We start from the raw sequence: 26,772 nt of genomic DNA on the forward strand, positions 1-26,772 counted from the left end.
GGTGGGATGTCAGAGACAGGAAAAGTTTCATGACTGAAGACATTTTGGAACACCTGTGTGTGGCAGGTATGGGTCAGGCCTTGCTTTTGGTGAGACAGGGCTCCATCTGTCCATCAGTCTGTCAGCTGTGGCACACTGGGGACAGTGTGACACTCTGCCAAAGCCAGCTCCTGAGTGGCTGAGTGACCAGAAGTGCCGCCTGGGAAGAGGGCCCTTGGTGTCCCAGCTGGCTTAAAAGGCAGAGCATGAGGTGGGCAAGTGCCTGACCGTGTCTCCTCTTCGGGTGTCTGTCCCATCCATGCTGGAACCCAGCAGCTGGCAACTCATTTAAATGAGAAATATCTGCCAAGGAAAGTAGGAACCTTCCTGGAATAAGAAGACCCATCTCTAAACCTCCTTTTTAATTTCCAAGATTTTGGGGATATCAGGCAAAAGTGTAGGAAAATGAATAACAGCTCTTTTCTGGGAAACGTATAAACCATGACAGAACAAACAACACAAACCCAGAACTTTCCCTCCCACTCAGCGCAGTTGGTTTTTGTGGCAGTTATAACCGCGGCCAGCTGGGGGCGCTGCAGAGAGCACTCCCGGCCAGCGGGGGGCGCCCCGGTCCAGCTCCATCCCCTCAGGGGCCATGGTGGCCTCGGACAGGAGGGAGGAGGGGAAATCGCTCCTTTTGCAAACTCACGGGCACCAATCGCTCCCGGCACCACCACCAGCAGTAGACACAAGCCGCCAAGGCAACAGGTTGGATCCCAGTGCCCACTGGCAGCGTAGCAGTGTCCCGGGGCCAGGCACATGCCCTGCACAACACCCGCGTCAGCTCTCCATGATCCTGAATGGAAGGAAGGTAGCACCTGAGCCCAGGCAGGTCTCGGGTCCACAGCAGAACCTCTGGTGACTTTACACCACAATTCCTGCAAAGCCTCAGCCTTTCACGCAGGTGAGGAGGGCAGGGATGGAGCAGCTTTGGGGACACCTGGAATCCACACAGGGTCACTCCCCACAGCGCCACCACGGCCACGGGAAGAGCCACTGACCGATACGTCCACATTTTTCTCTCTATTTTTGTGGACAAAGTCGGAATCCAAGCATTCTTTCCATGAGGTTCCTCAAGGCTGCAGATTTTGTTCAAGAAGGAGGTTCCCAGGAAGGTTGTTGGCATATTGTTGTGCAATTTGCACTAGTTTTGTGGTTCTCTCTGTCCCTTACAAAGAGGAACAAAGGATCAATTGCTACATTTCCAGGCTGGTTCCCCCCACAGCTGCCCCTGCCGTGGGGGTTTCCAGTCAGCCCTGCTCTGAAAACCATCAAAGGCCCTCACAGAGACACTGCTTGAGCTCTCTTTGGGTTTTGTGCTTTCTGCAGAGCTGACCAAACCACAGGCGGGCCTTTTCCGACCCCACAGAATTCTCACCTCTGCTGCAGCTCTAAAGCTGCCAGAATCAAAGCCAAGGGGACAATGGGGACCCTCAGGTGCTGGCTGCCACCTGGGGCTGGCTAGAGCAGAGCTGGGCAATGGCCATCCCTGTGCAGTGGGGCTGGGCCATGGCTGGGCCCCACCCTTGGATGGCCACTGGCTTCAAGGAGCAGGAGTTTGGGGCCTCCTTCCTGCTCAGGGTTCCATTCCCCAGCTGCTCTTGCTGTCTCAGATCCTGCAGGGGACAGGCAAAAATTAAGGAATCTGGACCCCTCTGAAGCTGCCAAGCTCCAGGACAGGACCCTCTTCCCCAGCATGTGTCCCCCCTGGGACAGGATCCCCCCGGAACAGGATCCCCTCAGGACAGGAGGCCCCTGGATGTGCCCCCTAAGGACAGAACCCATCCCCCCCATGTGAGAAAGGTGTCAAATGGCCTTTTCCTTCTTCTGTGGGAGACAGAAAGTGAAAGTGTTGGGGGGTAAAAGCTGGACTCCCCCATCCCCCACAGCCTCCCCAGCCCTCCCTGCAGACCCCTCATCCCTGCTTCCCCCACCCTGGGCTTCCCCCAGCCTGTTCCCTGCTCCAGGTGCCCCCAAGGGCGATCAAGGCACGAACTGGGGGCTTGTGAAATTGAGGGGCAAAATGATGGAAATGGAATAAAGAGAGGGAAAAATCACTGGAGGCGGGAGGGCACAGACCCAGAGCAGCTCAGAATCTCTCTGGGGTGACACCCTGAACACTGGCACCATGTGGGGTTGGAGCTGGCTCTGGGTCACCCCAAAATCTGAAGCACCCAGGGAGGAGCTGCAACCCATGGGCTCACCCAGCCACTGCCTATCCCTGGCACCCCCATTCCCCCGGGAACAGAAACATGGGACCTCCATTCCTTATGTCCCACTCTCTCTGCAGCCCCCATCCCAACACCGACATTCCCTAGCAACTCCATGGCCCAGCACCACATTCCCAAGGAACCCCTTCCCATTCATTCCATCCCCTGAAATCTTCCTAGGACCCACAATTCCCCCATCCAATGAACTCAAATCCTTGGAGCCCACATTCCCCTGGGACTCCCATCCCTGAGTCCCCCCAGGTATGGAGACGCTCATTCCAATGGCACCCCCATTGCTGGATATTCCCCCTCCTCAGGACCCCATTTACCAGTGACCCCATTCCTGCCTCCCCAAAACCACCAAATTCCCAACTCCTGGGAACACCATGACCCATTTTGTCCCACCCACCCGTGTCCCCAGCCTGTTCCCACCCTGCCCCCACCAAGGGCCACCTACGGATGAGGTCAAGACCTGACCTCGCTTCCTTCCCCTTCATCCGAAGAGCCGCCAGCCAGGGGAGCGGTGGCCACAGCAGCGAGTGACAGCCAGTGCACATGGCTGGGTACAACGGGATGGCCGGGAAGGTGGCGCTGCTCCTGTGGGGTAAGTGCCCTGGGCACAGGCATGACACCCCAGGAATGAGGAGGGAAGGGGGCACAGGGGGGCTGTGGGGTCCCCTGAGGTCCCCAATGCCAGCAGAGCCAGTCCATGATACCCACAGTGGACCTGGGTAGGGCTGGGGATGTAGGGTGGCTTTGGGGACAGGAAGAGGGGGCAGGAATTTGGGGATGGGGATGTGGAGACAGGAATGTGGGGACTGGCACCTTTGGGCTCAGGTAGCTTTGGGAATAGGGACAAGGGATTCGGGATGCAGGGACTGGCAGGGACAAGAACCATGAGGATGTGGCCATGGGGATGGGATCATGGGGATGGGATCATGAGCAGGTGGGGCCGACCTGGGCCAGCATGGGCTGTGTCTGTGGTGTCCTCATGCCCGCGGTGTCCACAGTGTCCCCATGTTCTGCCTCAGCCCGGGGCGACCTCGGCGTACCTGTTCCCAAAGTGTCTGTGCCACATGGATGTGGTGTATGGGTGGCGGTGACACAGACATATCCCCCTGCCTGTCCAGGCTTTTGGGGACCACCCACACAATTTCCCACAAGAGCATCTGTCCCCACGGGGACACTTTGGGGACAGCCACCACACCCCATACCCCATGTGCCTCTGTCCCCATGGTGACACCCCCACTGAGCCTTGTCCCTTCTCCCTTCCAGCCCAGACCCTCGGCCTCGCTGGTGAGTCCTCTGCGGATGCCATATCCCCACCCTGCTGTCCCCAGCACCCCGCTGGCCCTGGCAGGCTGGTGTCCCCTGTCACCCGCAGGTGCCCAGACCACCCAGCTCCTGGTGGAGCCCCCCTGGAGGCCGGCGGCGCTGTGGGACAGGGTGACACTGACCTGCCAGGGCTCGGGGACTGCTGGTGCCACCACCTGGTACAAGGACGGGCGACGCTGGGGGCAGGAGGGACACAACCACCTCGCTGTCACCGAGAGTGGCACCTACACATGTGACAGACCTGGCACTGGGCGCAGCCCCCCCGTGACAGTCTTAGATGGTGAGGGTGGTTCTTTAATGATCATGGGGGCCCCAGAGCGGTAAGGGTGGGCTCCATTCCGTGGATGGCCTCACACCCCTCGAGTGACAAGAGACAGTCCCCTGCACACAGGGACATCCCAGTGCACCCCAGAGCACCCCAGAGCACCCACACGTCCCCGGTGCTATGGGCACCCACCCCAGACCAGTCTCATCAGTGAGATTTGACCTTCCTGTCCCACAGACCAGCTGGTGCTGCAGGTGCCAGCGCGGGCACTGCTGGAGGGGGACACCTTGACACTGCGCTGCCGGTGCCGGCAGGACAACCATCTCACCAGGGTGCGATTTTACCGGGAGGAGAAGGAAATCAGGGGGTCCCTCAGGGGGACTGAGCTGTCCCTTTCACCTCTGCAGCTGCACCACAGCGGCCGCGACAGATGTGAGGGCTTGGTGGGGTCCTGGCAGTCACGGTCAGCAGCAGTGACAGTGACAGTGCATGGTGAGCACCCACACGGCTGGAACTCCAATATCTTGACAAACCCAAAGCCACTTCCCAGTGCCCTCAGACTCACAGTCCTCCCCTCTCCTCTCCTTCCCTGAGCTCTTCTCGGTCCCAGTGCTGGAGGGTCCCCCCAAGCTCACCGTGGGATCCCACCTGACTCTGAGCTGCCTCAGCACCCTCAGCCCCCTGTGGCCCCGAGCCCCCCTCCTGCACGTGTTCTATCGGGATGGGCAGGTGGTGGGGGGCCCACAGGGGTCCCCGCAGCTGCTGGTGCCCGCTGTGAGGATCTCCCACTCGGGGCATTATGGCTGTGAGGTGCACTCCCAGGGGGGGTCAGTGCAGAAGAGCAGCGCCTGGATCCACATCACGGTGTGCAGTGAGTGCTGGGATGGGCACGGGTATCCCCCACAGATGCCTCGGGTCCCCCACACTGCCTGGCATCTCCCAGCCCTCCCTGACGCCTGCTCTGGGGCACCCAACCTTTTCCAGATCCCTCCCTGCCCCCCCCATCCTCTCTCCGGTGTCTCCTCGGGACCCCCAGCCCGTACATGGGTACCCTCATCCTTCCCTGGTGCATTATCTGTGTCCTGCCATCGCTGCCCCGGGCCTCTCCTAAGCTCCCCCCATTCCTGGCTTGTGTTTCCCTCCATCCTTCGTTGGGTCCCCTCCCCCATCCCTGGGTCCCTCCACCCCTCTCTGAGGTCTCTGCACATTGCCCAAGTCTCACCATCCCCTCCCATGGTCCCCATACCCTTCCTGGTGTTGCCCACCTCCCTCTCCAGATGTTCCCTCCCTGACCCCCTTATCATCCCTCGGGGTTCCTTTCTAAGCCTCCCTCCCCCAATCTCTGCACCCCCTCTCCCTCACTGGAAATCCCCTGCCCCTCCTTGACACCCCCCGGGTCCCTCACTGTCCCCTGGTGTCCCACTCTCCTGCAGGGGTCCCGCCCTCGGGGGTGTCCCTGTCAGTGCAGCCACCCGGGGGACAGGTGGCACTCGGGGACAGCCTGGTGCGGAGCTGTGAGGTGACCATAGGGACAGGTCCCCTGTCCTTCTCCTGGTACAGGGAGGGCTCAGGGGCACTGCTGGGCACCGGCCCCCGCCTGGAGCTGCGCCACGTTGGGGACAATGACAGCGGCCAGTACCGGTGCCGGGTCGGTGACGGGGACAGGGTGGCCGAGAGTGACCCCCTGAATGTCACCGTCCTGGGTGAGCAGGATCATCGGGTTGGTGATGACCCCACCCACAGCACCCCCATCCCACCTCACCAGGTGCCAGCCCTGTCTCTGTCCCCGCAGTGTCCGTGGCCAATACCACCATCACTCCCGGCCCCCTGGCACACCAGGTGTGTTCAGGTGACAACGTGACCCTGCGCTGCTCAGTGCAGGTGGGCTCTGTCACCTTCACCTGGCTGCACAACGGGCAGGAGGTGTCCCAGGGTCCCCTCCTGGAGCTCAGGGACATCGATGTGGGACATTCTGGCACCTACCAGTGCATGGCCACCAACCAGGACAGGCACCACGTGTTCTGGACACTCAGCCCTTAGCTGGCCCTGGAGGTGACACCTGGCTCATCCTGGATCACAGGTGGGGTCACATGGAGTCACCAGGGTGTTCAGGACCCCTGTAGTTCAGGATGACCCCCATGTGTCCCCTCTGTCCCCAGCAGTGGCTATGAATGTCGGCAGGATCCTCCTGTTCCTGCTCCTGCTCCTGGCTGTCATCAGGGGCTGTCACTGGTGGCACCGCCGGGGTGGGTGACAATGCGGGGGGTACAAGGTCCTACAGTAACTGGGGGGAAGCCCCACACTCTGGGGGGGCAGTTGGGGCATCACCCAAAGCCCCTGAGCTGGAGGAAGCTGAGCCCCCAGTGACCTTTGCTTGGGGGTCTTTTGGAGGGTCCTGGGCTGTCCCAGGAAGGGCCTTGAGGAATATTGGGGTGTCACTGGGATCTCCTGGGGGTTTTTAGGGAGGTGTTGGAGAGTTGTGCAAGGATGTTGAGAGCTCTTCAGGGATCCTGGAGCAGTTTGGAGGCTTCCCTGCATTCCATTCTTGGGGTTCCTTGAGGCTTGAGGGGTGCTCAGGGGTTCAGGGTTCCTGGGGAGGGGGTTGGAGTACTTGGGTGCCTCAGGTGTTCTGGGGCTTCTCAGGGGTGCTTTGGGGTGCAGGGGCCTGGCAGTCCAGTAGAAATCAGTGTCTGGTGGGGGCTCAGGGCTCCAGTGGGCATTTAAAGGTCCCAGGTGGGGTTGGGGCCCAGGGGACCCCATGATCACCCCATCCTCTTTTTCTTGCAGCTCTCAGGAAATCCCAGGACAGGTGAGTGGGGAGTTCCAGCCATGACTCTGCCTGGCCCCCTCCCCAGACACCCCCTGGCCCCCCCTTATCCCCACAGGGCCCCCCAGAACCCCCTTATCCCCTGGAGGTGAGGGAGGAGCTGGACCTGAAGGGGCAGGGGGTGAGTATGGGGGATGGGTGGGGACATGGGTATGTCACCCATGGCTGTCACCCCAAGCCAGGTGTCTCTTACTGTCCCCCCCAAGGACCCCCAGGTGACACACGCAGAGCTGCCAGGACCACATTGGCGACTGCAGGACATCAGTGACATCCATGGGAACGTGCTGTGACAATGGGGGACACTGGGAGTCCCCATCCCATGGCTCCCGTGGTGGCCCATCCTGCCTGGGGTGATGACCACGAGTTGAGGGGGCTTCACAGGGCACCCAGTGCTCCCCTTTCCCCCTCCCAGTGCTCCCAGTACACCCATGGCTCCCCAGGCTACTCCCAGTTCCAGGGGACACAGGACCCATTTCCTTCTTATTTAGTCCAAAATGCAGCTTTTTGGTTAAACTGGCAGAGATGGTGTTTGTTCAGCTTTGTGAGGCTTTAGGAATGGGATTCTCCAGTTCTGGGTTGCCACTAAAACCCAGGGGCTGCTGCTCCTTTCTCCAACGCTCCCCATGGAGACACAAAGATCCCAAAAGTCTGAGAGAAGAAAAATTTCCTGAATCAGCAATGAAAGAACAAAATCAACAGAAACAGCAACAAGGTTCAGAGTCCAAATTGTCACACAAGAAACGATTCCCAGGCGAAGCCACCAACAAAGAACAATCCCTGAACACTTCCTCCCCCATCACGTTTCCTCCACCAGAGGAATCTTGCAGAGCCCTGGACCTTCCTTTCTCTGATGGCCAAAGTGGCCTTCAGGAGGCTCTGGATTCTCTTCTCCCCTCTCCCAAACCCCTCCTCTGCCATGTTCCCCACACGAGGATGTCACAAAGGCACTGAGGAGGTTCCTGAGCCTCCCCCTTTCCCGGGCAGTCAGAATCAGGCCATGGCACAGGGTGGGGTGTCAAAGACAGGAAAAATTTGAAGTCTGGAGACATTTTGGAAAAGCTGTGTGTGGCAGGGGTGGGCCAGACCTTGCTTTTGGTGAGACAGGGCCCCGTCTGTCCGTCATCTGTCAGCCATGGCACACTGGGGACAGTGTGAAACTCTGCCAAAGTCAGGTCCTGAGTAACCAGGCGACCACAAGTGCCAGCTGGGGAGAGGGCCCTTGATGACCCAACTGGCTTAAAAGCCAGAGCATGAGGTAGCCAAGTCCCTGGCCCTATCTGCTCATGGGGTGCCTGTCCCCTCCACGCTGGAACCCAGAAGTTGGCAACTCATTTAAATGAGAAATATCTGCCAAGGAAACTGGGGAAAATTCCTGGAATGGAAAGAAGCCCATCTCAGAATTTTTTTCTTTATTTCAAAGATGATCTGGCTTCCAGGCGAAAGTGTAGGAAAAGGAATAAGAGCTCTTTGCTGGGAAATTGATAAACCAGAACAGAACAAACAACACAAACCCAGAACTTTCCCTTCCGCTCAGCGCTGTTCGTGTTTCTGGCAGTTAAAACCGCGGCCAGCAGGGGGCGCTGCAGGGAGCACTCCCGGCCACCACAACAACATCCGCCGCTCCACAATACTTTTCACTATCTGAACAACATGGCAATATTTATTCAACAGTATAATCAATAATGTTATATCAATTCATATAATATCCAGTGAAAGTCAACTGCCATTAACTTGTTTCTGTCAATATATACCAGTAAAGAACAGTTATTTGTGTTCCCAACTAAAAGCGCTGTAATTTCAAAGTTATAATAGTTCAGAGAGAAGGGGGTCGTATATTCCACTCCAACGGAGGTTCCCACCTTGTTCAGCTTCCTTGACAGAGCTGAACAAAGAAACATCATTTCTGCCAGTTTAATCAAAGAGCTGCATTTTTGTCCCAGGAGCAGGGAACCAGGTCCAGTGCCTCCTTGCAACTGGGATGGGCACCAGGAAGCCACCTCATTGGGAGCACTGGGATGGGGACTGCAGAGCCACTAAGCACGCTGGGGTTAAGAGAATCAAATCTGATTTTGATTTATGTCTCAACATATGCTACACATGAGGTGAAAAATGACTCTGTGGGTTGTACATGTGCTGGGAACCCTGTCCCTGGTGAGGCTTCACACAACCAAGAATCAGGGGAGAGAAAGCTTCAGTGATCGGGATATGAGTGACCCCCACTGGCTGGTGGGACAGATGCCTGAGGAAAAATATCTATGAAAAAACACCCAGGAAATCAGGCAGTGGGAGGAGCCTTTGCAAATAAAAGCAGATAACTGTGACAAAACACGAGTTTTGGGTTTCTTGGAGGGATCAGGGGCTCGCTCAGAGGGTCAGTTTGGCCCTCCTCCCCTGTGGGATTCACATTATCTGAACCTGAGAGAAGTAGTGGGAGAGGCAAAGAATGATCCAAACAATTCTTATCTCATTTTCTGCTCCTGTATTGATCACACGTGGAATGCATTGTGGAAGATTGTTTACCTGAAGGGAATTGGTAATTGGATTCTGATGTGAGAGTTTTGATTCACTGACCATTTGAATCCAGGTGTGTGTGTGTTGGGACTGTCGGCTGACAGTCATGAGATTGTGTTCAGTGGAGTGCAGTTGAGTGCTTGGCAGATTCAGTTTAGATGTAATGTTATATAATATAGAATAATATAGTATTAAAAGGTACTTAATAAGCCTTCTGATAAGATGAAGTCAGATGCATCATTCCTCCCAGATGTTGGGCAAAAATACCGCTGATACTACCCCCACTCGCCTTTTCCTCCCGGTGGTCCTTCTTTCCTGTCCGCATCCATTCTTCCCTGCTTCGCTGCTTCCCCGAGGCAGCTCATTTCTGATTTTCCTGGATATTCCTTCATTTCCTCCCTGATGGAGCAGATGCTGCCTGGACCCACCCACTGCCTCTGCCGCATTTCCCATGCTGCCCACAGCACCGAGCCCGCTGCACCTGCCCACTGCAGCCCCAGCCCGCGGCAGCCAGCCCAGAGCCAACAGTGCCGCAGCACCAGCCCGCAGCCAGCCCGCAGCAGCCAGATTGCAGCCATCGCTCGCCCATGCCAGAGACATGCAGGTGCCGTCCTTGGAAATCACGCCCAGCCACTGACAAAAGCCATGTGGGCTCGCCCTGGCTTGCAGCACACACACTCCATCTGCCCAGCTGATGCCCACAGAGCGCCCAGGCTCCTTGTGGTAACGCTGTCTCTGTCTTCTGTTTCTCTCTCTATCCTTTTCCCTTATTACTCCCTTCTGTCCCCTTTCAGTAACAACCCTTACCCTCCTTTATCAATAAACAGTTCTCAGATATCATATTGCCATCTTTGTGCTTCATTTTCACCCGAGAAACCTTTCAGCAACAATCCTCCCCAACTCCCCCTTTTCCAGCGGGATGGGACAGGGGTAGTGGGAGGGGGAATGGGGAAGCCCTGGGTGTACTGCAAGCACAGTAGTGGGGAGAGAATGGGGCAGTCCCTGAGGGTACTTGGGCACTTGGATGGGGCTGGGAAGCCCCTGCAGGTACGAGCAAAGGGATGGGGGAGCGCTTGGGGGTACTGGGAGAGGAAATGGGGAGCAGAGGGTGCTCTGTAGCCTTCCCTGTACCTTCCCCTGACCCATGACCACCTCCCTTGGAAGGATGGGCAACCACAGAAGGCATGGAGGGAGCACCCCCAGTGTCACACAGTGCCTCCCGCTTCCCAGAGCATCACAACTTTTGGTGTAGATTGTCATAGATATTACTGCATTCCCACAGTTGCCTTTGCAGCTCCATGTACGTCGTCTGAGGATCCTCCACCGAGGGTGCCAGGGGGTCTGGGTGGGCCCTGTAGGAATAAGGGGGTATGTGGAAGGGGATGGGAGGTGCTGGGAGTTTGGATAAAAGGTGTATCATGGCTAGACACTGCACTCACCTTTCCTGGTGCTTCCTGGCATCTGCAAAGGAAAACTGGAGGGGTGACTTTGGAGGCCCAGGGGCCCCCATCCACCCTTGGCATTGCTGAACCACCACCAGACACACAATTCTCCCCAGGCACCCCAGTATCCCTGATGCCCCCCAACTATCCCTGAACCACCCCACATGCACCAACACCCTGAGCCCCCAGAACCCCGAGTCTGGCAGGGAGGGGGACCCCTGATAGAACCCCCAACACCCCTGCAGGAACCTCCAACAGCTCTGAGCCATGGACACTGGGGACTCAGCTCCTCCCAAGTCAGGGGCTGTTGGTGCCGCCCTGGGATCCCGCTTCTCTAGGGGCCTTCCCACCTCTCTCCACGACCCTCATTCCCCCATTGTCACCCACCCCTGCGGTGCCACCAGTGCCAGGCCACAATGACGCGCAGGAGCAGGAACAAAAGGGCCCCACTGACCCCTGCGGCCACTGCAAGAAACAGAGGGGGACACATCAGAATCATCCATCACCCCAGGGGTCCTGCAATCCTGAATGACCCTGTGCGACCTCACCTGTGTCCCTGTGTCCCCACGGTTTCACCAACAGGGACAGCTCTGGGCTGACCGACTGGAACATACAGTGTCCGTCCTGTCCAAGCTGATTGGTGGCCACGCACTGGTAGGTGCCCGAATGTTCAACACTGACGGCCCTGAGCTCCAGGAGGGGACCCCGGGCCACCTGCTGCCCATTGTGCCGCCAGGTGAAGGTGACAGGGGCTGAGCCCACCTGCACTATGCAGCGCAGAGTGACGTTGTCACCTGCACGCACCTGGTGTGATAGGGTGCCATAAATGATGGTGGCATCCGCCACGGGCACTGCAGGGACAGAGACAGGGCCAAGGTCACATGGAGGGGCTGGCAGCTGGTGTGGGGGGGTAGGGACAAGGGGGTGGGTGTGATGGGGGATGTTTAGAATGGGGTCACACCACAGAGGGGTGAGGGGACACAGAGCAGAGGCGGAGGGACACAAGAAAGGTGTCTTGGGGACATGGAGGTACCCAGGCAGGGGACCAGAGGATGCTGTGGGGACTCCCCTGTGCCCATCCCCACACTCACTACACACCGTGATGTGGAGTCGGGCACTGCTCTTCCGCATGCCCATCCCCTCAGAGCACACCTGGCAGCTGTAATTCCGTGAGTGGGAGACCCCCACAGTGGGCACCAGCAGCTGCAGGGACCCCTGTGGGCCTCTCACCATCTGCCTGTCCCGGTAGAACACATGCAGGAGCGGGGCTCGGGGCCGCAGGGGGCTGGGGGTGAGGGGGGACCCCGGGCTGGGCTTGGGGGGACCCTCCAGCACCGGTGTCCAGACAAGCTCACGGGAGGACATAGGGGACTATGGGAACAGTGACCCCAAGTCCCTGGCGAGGGGCTGTGGTGCTGTCAGGTTAGCAGATGTGAGGTGCTCACCATGCACTGTCACTGTCACCAGCGCTGACTCCTCCCATCCCCATGATACCCCATTGTTCACCCAGGCCTTGCAGCGGTAGTGGCCCCTGTGGTTTAGCTGCAGAGGGGACAGGGATAGCTCGGTCCCATTGTAGTCGCCTCCCAGTTCTGTCTCCTCACGGTAGAAGAACACCGAAGTGACCGACTTCTCCTGCCTGTACCGGCAGCGCAGTGTCAGCATTTCCCCCTCCAGCAGTGCCCGTGCTGGCACCTGCAGCACCACCTGGTCTGTGGGACAGAGGGTGCCATCACATCACAGGGGTCTAGAGGGTCCTGATGTCACTGGGACCCACATACTGGGTCAAAGCCAGCACACCAGGTTTTCCCAATTTCAATACAAGGGTCCCACAGTACTGGGATACTCTGGTATGTCCCTGTCTGTAGGACATGAGCTCTGATCACACCAGAGGGTGACTCATGGAGTGGAGCCCACCAGAGTCCTCGGGGTTCCCGTGGGTGCTGGGCTGAGGACACAAACCACCCTCACCGTCTGAGACAATCACGGGGTGGCTGAGCCCAGTGCTGGGTCTTTCACATGTGTAGGTGCCACTTTCAGTGACAGTGAAATGGTCGCCTCCCTCCTGCCACCAGCGCTGCCCATCCTTTTACCAGGTGGTGTCACCAGCAGTCCCCGAGCCCTGGCAGGTCAGTGTCACCCGGTCCCACAGCACCGCCGGCCTCCAGGGGGGCTCCACCAGCAGCTGGGTGGTCTGGGCACCTGTGAGTGACAGGGGACACCAGCCTGCCAGGGCTGTTGCAGGGTTCGGGACAACAGGGTGGGGCCATGGCATCCCCCGAGGACTCACCAGTGAGGCCGAGGGTCTGGGCTGGAAGGGAGAAGGGACAGGGCTGGGTGAGGGTCATGGGGACACTGTGGACACCCTATGTTTGCACTGCCCACCTCCACCAGCCCTACAGAACCTGTCCCCACGGCCAAGTCCCATGGTCCTGTGCCCATGATCCCATTCCAATGGCACCTTTCCCCATGGCCAGGTGACATCTGCATTGTTATATGGCCCCATTCCATGTCCCAGTATCCCTGTTCCCCTGTCCCTATCCCCACAGTCCCCAAGTCCCAAGGCTCCTTCTGCCACATACTTGTCCCCACATGTCTATCCCCCTCTTCCTGTCTCCACATCCCAGTTCCCCTATTTCTGTCCCTAAAGCCACACTAAACCTCTGGTCACACTGAGCTCCATGCCCTGCTCTGCCTCTGCTGCCATTGGGGACCTCAGGGGACCTCACAGCCCTCCTGTGCCCCCTCCCCACCAGTCTCTGCCTCACCACAGCCCATCCCCAGGCTGTCAGGCCCATGCCCGGGGCACTCACCCCACAGGAGCAGCGCCACCTTCCCGGCCATCCCGTTGTCCCCAGCCATGTGCACTGGCTGTCACTCGCTGCTGTGGCCAACGCTCCCCTGGCTGGCGGCTCTTCGGATGAAGGGGAAGGAAGCGAGGTCACGTCTGTCCCCACGTGTAGGTGGCCCTTGGTGGGGGCAGGGTGGCCACAAGCTGGGAACAGGCTGGGGACAAGGCTGCATAGTCTGGGAACAAGGTGGGGGATAATGGGACATGGTGGGGACATGATGTTGCCAGAATTTGGAGTCTAAGGCTGTGTAGGGAGCCAGGGATGAGTGTCCAGGAGAATGTGGTGCCCAGGGATGGGGTCCCAGGTAAATGGGTGTCCCAAGGGTTGGGTAGACGCAGACTTGTGGATGAGGGTCCCAGAACAATGTGGCCTCCTGGGATTTGTGATCATGAAATGGGGGTGCCAGGGGAAAGGGGGACCTTGTGAGAATGGTGGTCCTGGGGGAATCAAGGTCCCCAAGGGCAGTGGTGTCCCAGGGACTGGAATTACTGGGATGGTGTTCCTTGGGGTTGGAGATCCTGGGGAATTGCAGTCCAGGGATGGGGGTCTTAGGGAAGGGGTGGCAGAAGGAAATTGGGTTCCTCAGATTTTGGGGTCCCAGAGGAATGGATGTGCCAGGGTCGGGCAATGTGGGGGGGAACATGGTGGTCACAGCTCCTTCCCTGGGTGCCTCAGATTTTGGGGTGAGGCTAGGCCCCGCATAATCACCCCTGGGGTGTTCGTTTCCTGGCCAGGCATTGCATGGGGGTCCTGGGTATATCGGCCTCTGTGTCCTCACCTGCCCCTGACCTTTTCCTCTCTTTATTTCTCTTTTTTCCTTATTCTTCTTTCTTTTTGCTATATCCCTTCACCCCCGGTTCCTGGCTCAGAAATCCTGGGGTGCACCTGAGCAGGGAACGGGTTGGGGGACCCAGGAGAGGGGGGAAATGGGGAGCAGGGGATGCAGGGAAGGCTGAGGTGGCTTTGGGGGATGGAGGTGCTTGGCTGTGCCTGCTCAACACTTTCACTTTCTTTGTCCTGGAGGAGAGGGAAGAGGCTGTTTGTGCTGAGAGTCAGATGGGAAAAGGGGGCATTCTCTGTTTCTGGCGGGCCACATATAGGGGGCTTCTGTGCTCTAAGGTCTCTCCTCTGGAGTTCAGCTGGGGGATCCTGCCTCAGGGGTGACACATCATATAATGGGGGGTCCTGTTCCCAGGGGTGGCAGTTCCAGAAATGTCCCTGCACATTCCTGGCCGGGTGCCTGTCCAAGGGGTGGCACATCCTGGGGACCCCTGTCAATGCAAGGCTGGAACCCAGCCGTGGCCCAGCCCCACTGCACAGGGATGGCCATTGCCCAGCCTTGCTCTGCCCAGCCCCAGGTGGCAGCCAGGATCTGAGGGTCCCCTCTGCCCCCTTGGCTTTGATTCTGGCAGCTTTAGAGCTGCTGCAGAGGTGAGAATTCTGTGGGTGGAAAAGGCCCTGCCTGTGGTTTCCTCATCCCTTAAAGCAGCACAAAAACCCAAAGTGAGCCCAATTGTTGTTGTCTTTGCAGTAGTTATGGGACTCTCTCAGTCCCTCGGGCAAAGGCACAAAATGATCAATTGCTGCATTTCCAGGCTGGTTCTCCCACAGCTGCCCCTGCAGGGGAGGTTTCCAGCCAGCCCTGCTCTGAAAACCATCAAAGGCCCTCACAGAGACACTGCTTGGGCTCCCTTTGGGTTGTGTGCTTCATGCAGAGCTGTGCAAACCACAGGCAGCCCTTTTCTGCCCCCACAGAATTCTCACATCTGCTGCAGCTCTGAAGCTGCCAGAATCAAAGCCAAGGGGGCAATGGGTACCCTCAAGTGCTGACTGCCCCCTGGGGCTGGCCAGAGCAGGGCTGGGCAATGGCCATCCCTGTGCAGTCGGGCTGGGCCATGGCTGGGCCCCACCCTTGGATGGCCACTGGCTTCAAGGAGCAGGAGTTTGGGGCCTCCTTCCTGCTCAGGGTTCCATTCCCCAGCTGCTCTTCCTGGCTCAGATCCAGCAGGGGACGAGCAAGAATGGAGAAGTCTGGACCCCTCCAAAGCTGCCAAGCTCCAGGACAGGACCCTCTTCCCCAGCATGTGTCCCCCCGGGACAGGATCCCCTCAGGACAGGAGGCCCCTGGATGTGCCCCTAAGGACAGAACCCTTCCCCCCCATGTGAGATAGGTGTCAAATGGCCTTTTCCTTCTTCTGTGGGAGACAGAAAGTGAAAGTGTTGGGGGGTAAAAGCTGCACTCCCCCACCCCTCAGAGCCTCCCCAGCCCTCCCTGCAGACCCCTCATCCCTGCTTCCCCCACCCTGGGCTTCCCCCATGCTGGGCTTCCCCAATCTGTTCCCTGCTCCAGGTGCCCCCAAGGACCATCAAGGCACAAACTGGGGGGTTGTGAAATTGAGGGGCAAAATGATGGAAATGGAATAAAGAGAGGGAAAAATCACTGGAGGCTGGGGGACACAAACCCAGAGCAGCTCAGAATCTGTCTGGGGTGACACCCTGTACACCGGCACCATGTGGGGGTGGCGCTGGCTCTGGGTCACCCCAAAATCTGAAGCACCCAGGCAAGGAGCTGAAACCCATGGGCTCACCCAGCCACTGCCCATCCCTGGCACCCCCATTCCCCCAGGAATAGAAACATGGGACCTCCATTCCTTATGTCCCACTCTCTCTGCAGCCCCCATCCCAACACTGACATTCCCTAGGATCTCCATGGCCCAGCACCCCATTCCCAAGGAACACCTTCCCATTCATTCCATCCCCTGAAATCTTCCTAGGACCCACCATTCTCCCATCCCATGAACTCAAATCCTTGGAGCCCACATTCCCCTGGGACTCCCATCCCTGAGTCCCCCCAGGTATGGAGACGCCCATTCCAATGGCACCCCCATTGCCAGATATTCCCCCTCCTCTGGACCCCTTTTACCAGTGACCCCATTCCTGCCTCCCCAAAACCACCAAATTCCCAACTCCTGGGAACCCCATGACCCATTTTGTCCCACCTACCCATGTCCCCAGCCTATCCCCAGCATGTCCCCACCCTGCCCCCATCAAGGGCCACCTACGGATGAGGTCGAGACGTGACCTCGCTTCCTTCCCCTTCATCCGAAGAGCCGCCAGCCAGGGGAGCAGTGGCCACAGCAGCAAGTGACAGCCAGTGCACATGGCTGGGGACACCGGGATGGCCGGGAAGGTGGCGCTGCCCCTGTGGGGTGAGTGCCCTGGGCACAGGCCTGACACCACAGGGATGGGGAGGGAAGTGGGCACAGGGGTCTGTGGGGTCCCCTGAGGTCCCCAATGACAGCAGAGCCAGTCCATGTTACCCACAGTGGAACTGGGTGTGACTGTTGATGCAGGGTGGCTTTGGGGACAGGAAGAGGGGGCAGGAATTTGGTGATGGGGATGTGGAGACAGGAATGTGGGGACTGGCACCTTTGGGCTCAGGCAGCTCTGGGGAAAGGGACAAGGCAACTGGGATGCAGGGACAAGAACGCTGAGGATGTGGCCATGGGCATGGGATCACGGGGATGGGATCATGAGCAGGTGGGGGTGACGTGGGCCAGCATGGGCTGTGTCCGTGGTGTCCTCATGCCCGGGGTGTTCTCAGTGTCCCCATGTTCTGCCTCAACCCGGGGTGGCCTCGGCGTCCCTGTTCCCAAGGTGTCTGTGCCACATGGATGTGGTACACGGGTTGCTGTGACACAGACGTGTCCCCCTGCCTGTCCAGACTTTTGGGGACCACCCACACACTTTCCCACAAGAGCATCTGTCCCCACGGGGACAGTTCAGGGACAGCCACCACACCCTGTACCCCATGTACCTCTGTCCCCGTGATGACACCCCCACTGAGCCCTGTCCCTTCTCCCTTCCAGCCCAGACCCTCGGCCTTGCTGGTGAGTCTTCAGGGGATGCCATGTCCCCACCCTGCTCTCCCCAGCCCCACACTGGCCCTGGCAGGCTGGTGTCCCCTGTCACCCGCAGGTTCCCAGACCACCCAGCTCCTGGTGGAGCCCCCCTAGAGGCCAGCGGTGCTGTGGGACCGGGTGACACTGACCTGCCAGGGCTCGGGGACTGCTGGTGCCACCACCTGGTGCAAGGACGGGCAGAGTTGGTGGCAGGAGGGACAGGACCGCCTCACTGTCACCGAGAGTGGCACCTACACATGTGACAGACCTGGCACTGGGCGCAGCCCCCCCTTGACAGTCTTAGATGGTGAGGGGAGGCCTTGAATGATCATGGGGGCCCCAGAGCGGTAAGGGTGGGCTCCACTCCGTGGATGGCCTCACACTCCTCGTGTGACAAGAGCCAGTCCGCGGCACACAGGGACATCCCAGCGCATCCCAGAGCACCACAGAGCACCCACATGTCCCCGGTGCTATGGGCACCCACCTCAGAACAGTCTCATCAGTGAGATGTGACCTTCCTGTCCCACAGACCAGCTGGTGCTGCAGGTGCCAGCACAGGAACTGCTGGAAGGGGACACCTTGACACTGCGCTGCCGGTGCCGGCAAGACAACCATCTCACCAGGGTGCGATTTTACCGGGAGGAGAAGGATCTCAGGGGGTCTCTCAGGGGGAACAAGCTGTCCCTTTCACCTCTGCAGCTGCACCACAGCAGCCGCTACAGATGTGAGGGCTTGGTGGGGTCCTGGCAGCCACGGTCAGCACCAGTGACAGTGAGAGTGCATGGTGAGCACCCACACGGCTGGAACTCAAATATCTTGACAACCCCAAAGCCACTTCCCAGTGCACTCAGACTCACAGTCCTCACCTCTCCTCTCCTTCCCAGACCTCTTCTCAGTGCCGGTGCTGGAGGGTCCCCGTGAGCTCACGGAGAGGTCCCCCCTGACTCTCAGTTGCCTCAGCACCCCCAGCCCCCTGCGGCCCCGAGCCCCCCTCCTGCACGTGTTCTACCGGGACGGGCAGGTGGTGGGGGGCCCACAGGGGTCCCCGCAGCTGCTGCTGCCCGCTGTGAGGGTCTCCCACTCGGGGCATTATGGCTGTGAGGTGCACTCCGAGGGGGGGTCAGTGCAGAAGAGCAGCAACCGGCTCCGCGTCACGGTGTGCAGTGAGTGTGGGGATCGGCACGGGTATCCCCCACAGATGCCTCAGGTTCCCCACACTACCTGGCATCTCCCAGCCCTCCCTGACGCCTGCTCTGGGGCACCCAACCTTTTCCAGATCCCTCCCTGCCCCCCCCCGTCCTTTCTCCGGTCTCTCCTCGGGACCCCCAGTCCGTACATGTGTCCACTCATCCTTCCCCGGTGCATTTTCTGTGTCCTGCCATCGCTGCCCCGGGCCTCTCCTAAGCTCCCCTAATTCCTGGCTTGTGTTTCCCTCCATCCTTCGTTGGGTCCCCTCCCTCATCCCTGGGTCCGTCCACCCCTCTCTGAGGTCTCTGCACATTGCTCAACTCTCACCATCCCCCCCCATGGTCCCCGTACCCTTCCTGGAGTTGCCCACCTCCCTCTCCAGGTGTTCCCTCCCTGACCCCCTTATCATCCCTTGGGGTTCCTTTTAAAGCCTCCCTCCCCCAATCTCTGCACCCCCTCTCCCTCACTGGAGTTCACCTGCCACTCCTTGACATACCCCCGGGTCCCTCACTGTCCCTTGGTGTCCCACTCTCCCGCAGGGGTCCCGCCCTCGGGGGTGTCCCTGTCAGTGCAGCCCCCTGGGGGACAGGTGGCACTCGGGGACAGCCTGGTGCTGAGCTGTGCAGTGGCCATAGGGACAGGTCCCCTGTCCTTCTCCTGGCACCGGGAGGGCTCGGGGGCACTGCTGGGCACCGGCCCCCACCTGGAGCTGCGCCACGTTGGGGACAATGACAGCGGCCAGTACCGGTGCCGGGTCAGTGACGGGAACAGCATGGCCGAGAGTGACCCCCTGAATGTCACCGTCCTGGGTGAGCAGGACCCTCGGGCTGGGGATGACCCCACCCACAGCACCCCCATCCCACCTCACCAGGTGCCAGCACCGTCTCTGTACCTGCAGTGCCCGTGGCCAATGCCACCATCACTCCCGGCCCCCTGTCACACCAGGTGCGTGCAGGTGACAATGTGAACCTGCGCTGCTGGGTGCAGGTGGGCTCAGCCCCTGTCACCTTCACCTGGCTGCACAACGGGCAGGATGTGGCCCGGGGTTCCCTTCCTGGAGCTCAGGGACATCAGTGTGGGACATTCGGGCACCTACCAGTGCGTGGCCACCAACCAGCTGGGACAGGACGGGCATCGCGTGTTCCGGGCACTCAGCATTGAGCTGGCCCTGGAGGTGACACCTGGCTCACCCTGGGTCACACGTGGGGTCACAGGGGGTCACCAGGGTGTTCAGGACTCCTGCAGTTCAGGATGACCCCATTGTGTCCCCCTCTGTCCCCAGCAGTGGCTGTGAATGTCAGCAGCACTCTCCTGTTCCTGCTCCTGCTCCTGGCTGTCATCGGAGGCTGTCACTGGTGACACCGCCGGGGTGGGGACAATGCAGCGGGTACAAGGTCCTACAGGAACTAGGGGGAAGACCCACACACTGGGGGGTAGTTGGGGCATCACCCAAAACCTCAGATATGAAAGAAGCTGAGCCCCCAAGTGACCTTTGCTTGGGGGTCTTTTGGAGGGTCCTGGGCTGTCCCAGGAAGGGCCTTGAGGAATATATGGGTGACACTGGGATCTCCTGGGGGCTTTTAGGGAGGTGTTGGAGAGTTGTGCAGGGATGTTAAGAGCTCCTCAGGGATTCTGAAGCAGTTTGGAGGCTTCCCTGCATTCCATTCTTGGGGTTCCTTGAGGCTTGAGTGTGCTCAGGTGTTCGGTGTTCCTGGGAAGGGGGTTGGAGTACCTGGGTGCCTCAGGTGTTCTGGGGCTCCTCAGGGGTGCTTTGGGGTGCAGGGGCCTGGCAGTCCAGTAGAAATCAGTGTCTGGTGGGGGCTCAGGGCTCCAGTGGGCATTTAAAGGTCCCAGGTGGGGTTGGGGCCCAGGGGACCCCATGATCACCCCATCCTCTTTTTCTTGTAGTTCTCAGGAAATCCCAGGACAGGTGAGTGGGGAGTTCCAGCCATGACTCTCCCTGACCCCCTCCCCAGACACCCCTCAGACCCCGCCTTATCCCCACGAAGCACCCCAGAACACCCTTATCCCTTACAGGTTGGGGGGGGGGGCTGGACATGAGGGGACAGGGGGTGAGTATGGGGGATGGGTGGGGACACGGACATGTCATCCATGGGTGTCACCCCAAGCCAGGTGTCTCTTACTGTCCCCCCCAAGGACCCCCAGGTGACCCACGCAGAGCTGCCAGGACTACATGGGCGACTGCAGGACACCAGTGACATCCATGGGAACCTGCTGTGACAATATAGGACACTGGAAGTCCTCATCCCATGGCTCCCGTGGTGGTCCATCCGGCCTGGGGTGATGACCACGAGTCAGGGGGGCCTGCACAGGGCACTCAGTGCTCCCCTTTCCCCCTTCCAGTGCTCCCAGTACACCCATGGCTCGCCAGACTCCTCCCAGTGCCAGGGGACAGAGGACCCATTTCCTTCTTATTTAGTCCAAAATGCAGCTTTTTGGTTAAACTGGCAGAGATGGTGTTTATTCAGCTTTGTGGGGCTTTAGGAATGGGATTCTCCAGCTCTGGGTTGCCACCAAAAACCATGGGCTGCTGCCCCTTTCCCTACCACAACCCATGGAGGCACAAAGATCCCAAAAGTCTGACAATTCCTGAATCAGTAATGAAAGAAAAAAAATCAACAGCAACAGCAACAAGGTCTAGGGCCTAAATTGTCACACAAGGAATGATTTCCAGGGAAATCCACCAACAAAGAACAATCCTCGAATGATGTGGTGTGCTGTAATGTCCCATTTTGGCCTTCCAGGTCACTTTCCCAGGTGTGCCAATACCTCTCTCCCTTCCCCCTTGCCCCCATGCTGAGTGAGTCCTGTCAGACTTAACATTTTAGCAAGGCGTCGTGTGGTTGGACGAGTTCAAAGGATGCCACTCAGGCCCAGGGGTCATTGGCCTGTCTGGGTGTCATCTTTCCCTGAGACCCTGCCCCTCTCACCTGGTTGGTGGCTCACCTGTACCTCCCCTCCCCCTGTCCCTGAGCTTAAAAAGGTCATCAGACCATGCGGTCTGGATTCTGTTGGAGCAGTTGCTCACGTTCAGACCTCTGTAACCATGGAATAAACCTCTGGACATTAAACCCTCCAGCAGAATCCATCTCCTTTTTCTCTTCACCATCGCCTGAAGCTATCCCTCCTGAGGTAACGGGGTTCCTTACAAGCCTGGACTTGTTCAGTGCCCAGCTGCAACCACCAGCAAGCTAAGGTATCTCTGGGGTGATACACCGCAGTTGCTGCCTTTGGCCCAGCAGCGAGGGTCAGACTGGCCCACGCACAATCTAACTGGTAATATTGGGAGCCTTTTTTTCCAATACTCGAACACTTCCCGCCCGTCACGTTTCCTCCACCAGAGGAATCGGGCAGAGCCCTGGACCTTCCTTGCTCTGATGGCCAAAGTGGCCTTCAGGAGGCTCTGGATTCTCTTCTCCCCTGTCCCAAACCCCTCCTCTGCCATGTTCCCCACACCAGGATATCACAAAGGCTCTGAGGATGTTTCTGAGCATCCCATTTGCCCAGGGCATTTGGGATCAGGCCATGGCACAGGGTGAGGTGCCAAAGACAGGAAAAATTTGAAGTCTGGAGACATTTTGGAACAGCTGTGTGTGGCAGGGGTGGGTCAGGCTTTGTTTTTGGTGAGACAGGGCCCTGTCCGTCCATCATCTGTCAGCCATGGCACACTGGGGACAGCGTGACACTTTGACAAAGCTAGCTCCTGAGTAGCCACGTGACCAGAAGTGCCAGCTGGGGAGAGGGCCCTTTGTGACCCAACTGGCTTACAAGCCAGAACATGAGGTAGCCAAGTCCCTGACCCTATCTGCTCATGGGGTAACTGTCGCCTCCACGCTGGACGCAGTAGTTGGAAACTCATTTAAATGAGAAATATCTGTCAAGGAAACTTGGAAAAAATCCTGGAATTGAAAGAAAGCCATCTCAGAAACTTTTCCTAATTTCAAATATGATGTTGCTTCCAGGTCAAAGTGAAGGAAAAGGAATCCCAGCTCTTTCCTGGGAAATTGATAAACCAGAACAGAACAAACAACACAAACCCAGAACTTTCCCTCCCACTCAGCACTGTTGGTTTTTGTGGCAGTTATAACCGCAGCCAGCAGGGGGTGCTGCAGGGAGCACTCCCGCCCAGCAAAGGGTGCCCTGGTCCAGCTCCATCCCCTCAGTGGCCATGGCGGCCTCGGATGGGAGGGAGGATGGGAAATCGCTCCTTTTGCAAACTCACGGGCACCAATCGGTCCCAACACCACCACCGGCAGCGGGCAGAAGCTGCCAAGGCAGCAGGTTGGCTCCCAGTGCCCACTGGCAGTGTAGCAGTGTCCCAGGGTCAGGCACACGCCCTACCCAACACCCACAAGCGCTCTCCATGATCCTGAATGGAAGGAAGGCAGCGCCTGATCTCAGGCTCATCTCGGGCCCACAGCAGCACCTCTGGTAGCTTTACACCACAATTCCTGCAATCCCTCAGGCTTTCACTAAGGTGAGGAGGGCAGGGATGGAGCAGCTTTGAGGAAACCTGGAATCAACACAGGATCACTCCCAACAGCCCCACCACAGCTGCAGCCAGAGCCACAGCTTGATATTTCCACACTTTTCCCTCTTGTCTGGCAACCACAGCCAAAAGCCAAACACTCTTCCTAGGCCATTCTAAAGGGCTTCATGTTTGAAGCCGGAAGGAGGAGGGAACCGGTCAGGTTGTTGACAGATGGTTGTGGTATATGCAAGGCTTTTGGGGCTATCTCAGACCCTTGCTGCAAGGGACAAAATGATCAATTGCTGCATTTCTGGACTGGTTCTCTCACAGCTGCCCCTGCAAGGGGCGATTTCCAGCCAGCCCTGCTCTGAAAACCATCAGAGGCCCTCACAGAGCAACTGCTTGGGCTCCTTTTGGGTTTTGTGCTTCTTGCAGAGCTAAGCAAACCACAGGGAGGCCTTTTTCCACCCACACAATTCTCACCTCTGCAGCAGCTCTAAAGCTGCCAGAATCAAAGCCAAGGGGTCAAGGAGGGACACTCAGGTTCTGGCTGCCACCTGGGGCTGGCCAGAGCAGGGCTGGGCAAGGGCCATCCCTGTGCAGTGGGGCTAGGACATGGCTGGGCCCCACCCTTGGATGGCCACAACAACAACATCAGCCACTCCACAATACTTTTCACTATCTGAACAACATCCCAATATTTATTCAACAGTATAATCAATAATGTAATATCAATTCATATAATATCCAGTAAAAGTCAACTTCCATTAACTTGTTTCTCACAGTACATACCAGTAAAGAACTGTTATTCCTGTTCCCACATCTTTGCCTAAACGGCCTGCAGTTTCAAAGCTATAATAGTTCAGAGAGAAAGGGGTCGTATTTTGCATTCCAAGGGAGGTCTCCCCTTGTTCAGCTTCCTTGACAGAGCTGATCAAAGAAACACCATTTCTGCCAGTTTAACCAAAGAGCTGCATTTTTGTCCCAGCAGCAGGGAACCACGTCCTGTGCCCCTTGGAACTGGGATGGGCACCAGTAAGCCACCTCATTGGGAGCACTGGGATGGGGACTGCAGAGCCACTAAGCACACTGAGGTTAAGAGGATCATATCTGATTTGGATTTATGTCTCAACATGTGCTACACCTGAGGTGAAAAATTACTCTGTGGTTGTACATGTGCTGGGAACCCTGTCCCTGGCAAGGCTTCACACAACAGAGAATCAGGGGAGAGAAAACTTCAGTGATCGGGCTGTGAGTGACCCCCACTGGCTGGTGGGACAGATGCCCGAGGAAAAATATCTATGAAAAAATGCCCAGGAATTCAGGCTGTGGGAGGGGCCTTTGCAAATAAAAGCAGCTAACTGTGACAAAACAGGAGTGTTTTTCTTTAGGTTTCTTGCAGAGATCAGGGGCTCGCTCAGAGGGTCAGTTTGGCTCCCCTCCCCTGTGGGATTCACATTCTCTGAAACTGAGAGAAGCAGTGAGAGAAGCAAAGAATGATCCAAACAATTCTCATCTCATTTTCTGCTACTGTGTTGTTCACACGTGGAATGCATTGTGGAAGATTGTTTACCTGAAGGGAATTGCTAATTGGATTGTGGTGTGAGTGTTTTGATTCACTGACCAATTGAATCCAGGTGTGTGTTTGTGGGGACTGTGGGCTGACAGTCATGAGATTGTGCGCAGTGGAGTGTAGTTGAGTGCTTGGCTGATTAAGTTTAGATGTAATGGAATATAATACAGAATATAGTATACTAATGTACTTAATAAGCCTTCGGATAAGATGGAGTCAGATGCGTCATTCCTCCTGGACGTCGGGCAAAAATATCGACACATCCCTCCCTGCCTTTTCCTCCAGTGGTCCTTCTTCCCTGTCCGCACTCGTTCTTCCCTGCTTCATTGCTTTCCTGAGGCAGCTCATTCCTGCTCGTCCTGGATATTCCTTCATTGTTTCCCGAAAGAGCGGATGCTGCCTGCACCCACTCGCTGCCTCTGCCACATTTCCCGTGCTGCCCACTGCACTGAGCCTGCTGCACCTGCCCACCGCAGCCCCAGCCTGCAGCAGCCAGCCCAGAGCCACCAGTGCCGCAGCACCAGCCCGCAGCCAGCCCGCAGCAGCCAGCCCGCAGCCATCGCTCGCCCATGCCAGAGACACGCAGGTGCCGTCCTTGGAAATCACGCCCAGCCACTGACAAAAGCCATGTGGGCTCGCCCTGGCTTGCAGCACACACACTCCATCTGCCCAGATGATGCCCACAGAGCGCCCGGGCTTCTTGCAGTAACACTGTCCTGTCTTTTGTTCCTCTCTCTATCCTTTTCCCTTTCTACTCTCTTCTCTCCCCCTTCGATAATAACCCTTACCCTCCTTTATCAATAAACAGTTCTCAGATATAATATTGCCATGTTTGTGCTTCATTTTCATTTGAGAAACCTTTCAGCAAGAATCCTCCCCAACTCCCCCTTTTACAGCGGGATGGGATAGGAGTAGTAGGAGGGGGAATGTGGAAGCCCTGGGTGTACTGCAAGCACTGTGGGGAGAGAATGGGGCAGTCCCTGAGTGTACTTGGGCACTTGGATGGGGCTGGGGAGCCCCTTCAGGTACCGGCAAAGGGATGGGGGAGGCCTTGGGGGTACTGGGAGAGGAAATCGGAAGCAGAGGGTGCCCTGTGTAGCCTCCCCCAACCCATGAGCACCTCCCTTGGAAGGATGGGCTACCACAGGAGGCATGGAGGGAGCACCCCCAGTGTCAACCAGTACCTCCCACTTCCCAAGCATCACAACTTTTGGTGTAGATTGTCATAGATGTCACTGGGTTCCCACGGTTGCCTTTGCAGCTCCATGTACGTCGCCTGAGGATCCTCCACTTGGGGTGCCAGGGGGTCTTGGGGGGCCCTGCAGGAATAAGTGGGTGTGGGGAAGGGAATGGGAAGGGAATGTGATAAAAGGTGTATCATGGCTGGAGCCTGCACTCACCTTTCCTGGTAATTCCTGGCATCTGCAAAGGAAAACTGGAGGGGTGACTTTGGAGACTTAGGGGCCCCCATTTACCCTTGGCAATGCTGAACCACCACCAGACACACAATTCTCCCCAGGACGCTCCAGTATCCCTGACCCACCCCACTTGCACCAACACCCTTAACCTCCAGAACCCCGAGCCTGGCACGGAGGGGGACCTCTGATAGAATCCCCAACATCCCTGCAGGACCCTCCAACAGCTCCCCAGGTCTCTGAGCCATGGTCATTGGGGGCTCAGCCTCTCCCAGGTCAGGGGCTTTTCATGCTGCCCTATGGCCCCACTTCCCTGGCATCCTTCCCACCTCTCTACATGAACCCTGTCCCCCCATTGTCACCCACCCACATGGTGCCACCGGTGCCAGGCCACAATGAAACCTACGAGCAGGAGCAGGAACAAAAGGTCCCCACCAAACCCTGCAGCCACTGCAAGAAACAGAGGGGGACACATCAGGACCACCCATCACCCTAGGGTTCCTGCACTCCCTGGTGAGCACGTGTTATCTCACCTGTGACACAGGGTGTGTGTTCTGTCACCTGCAGGGCCAGCTCTGGGCTGTGTGCCTGGTGCCCGTCCAGCTGGTTGGTGGCCGTGCACTGGTAGGTGCCCGAATGTCCCACATCAACAGCTCCAAGCTCCAGGAGGGGACCCTGGGCCACCTCCTGCCCATTGTGCAGCCAGGTGAAGGTTACAGGG

This window comes from Melospiza melodia, chromosome 25 (assembly GCF_035770615.1).
Source record: "Melospiza melodia melodia isolate bMelMel2 chromosome 25, bMelMel2.pri, whole genome shotgun sequence".
NCBI classification, from domain to species: Eukaryota; Metazoa; Chordata; class Aves; order Passeriformes; family Passerellidae; genus Melospiza; species Melospiza melodia.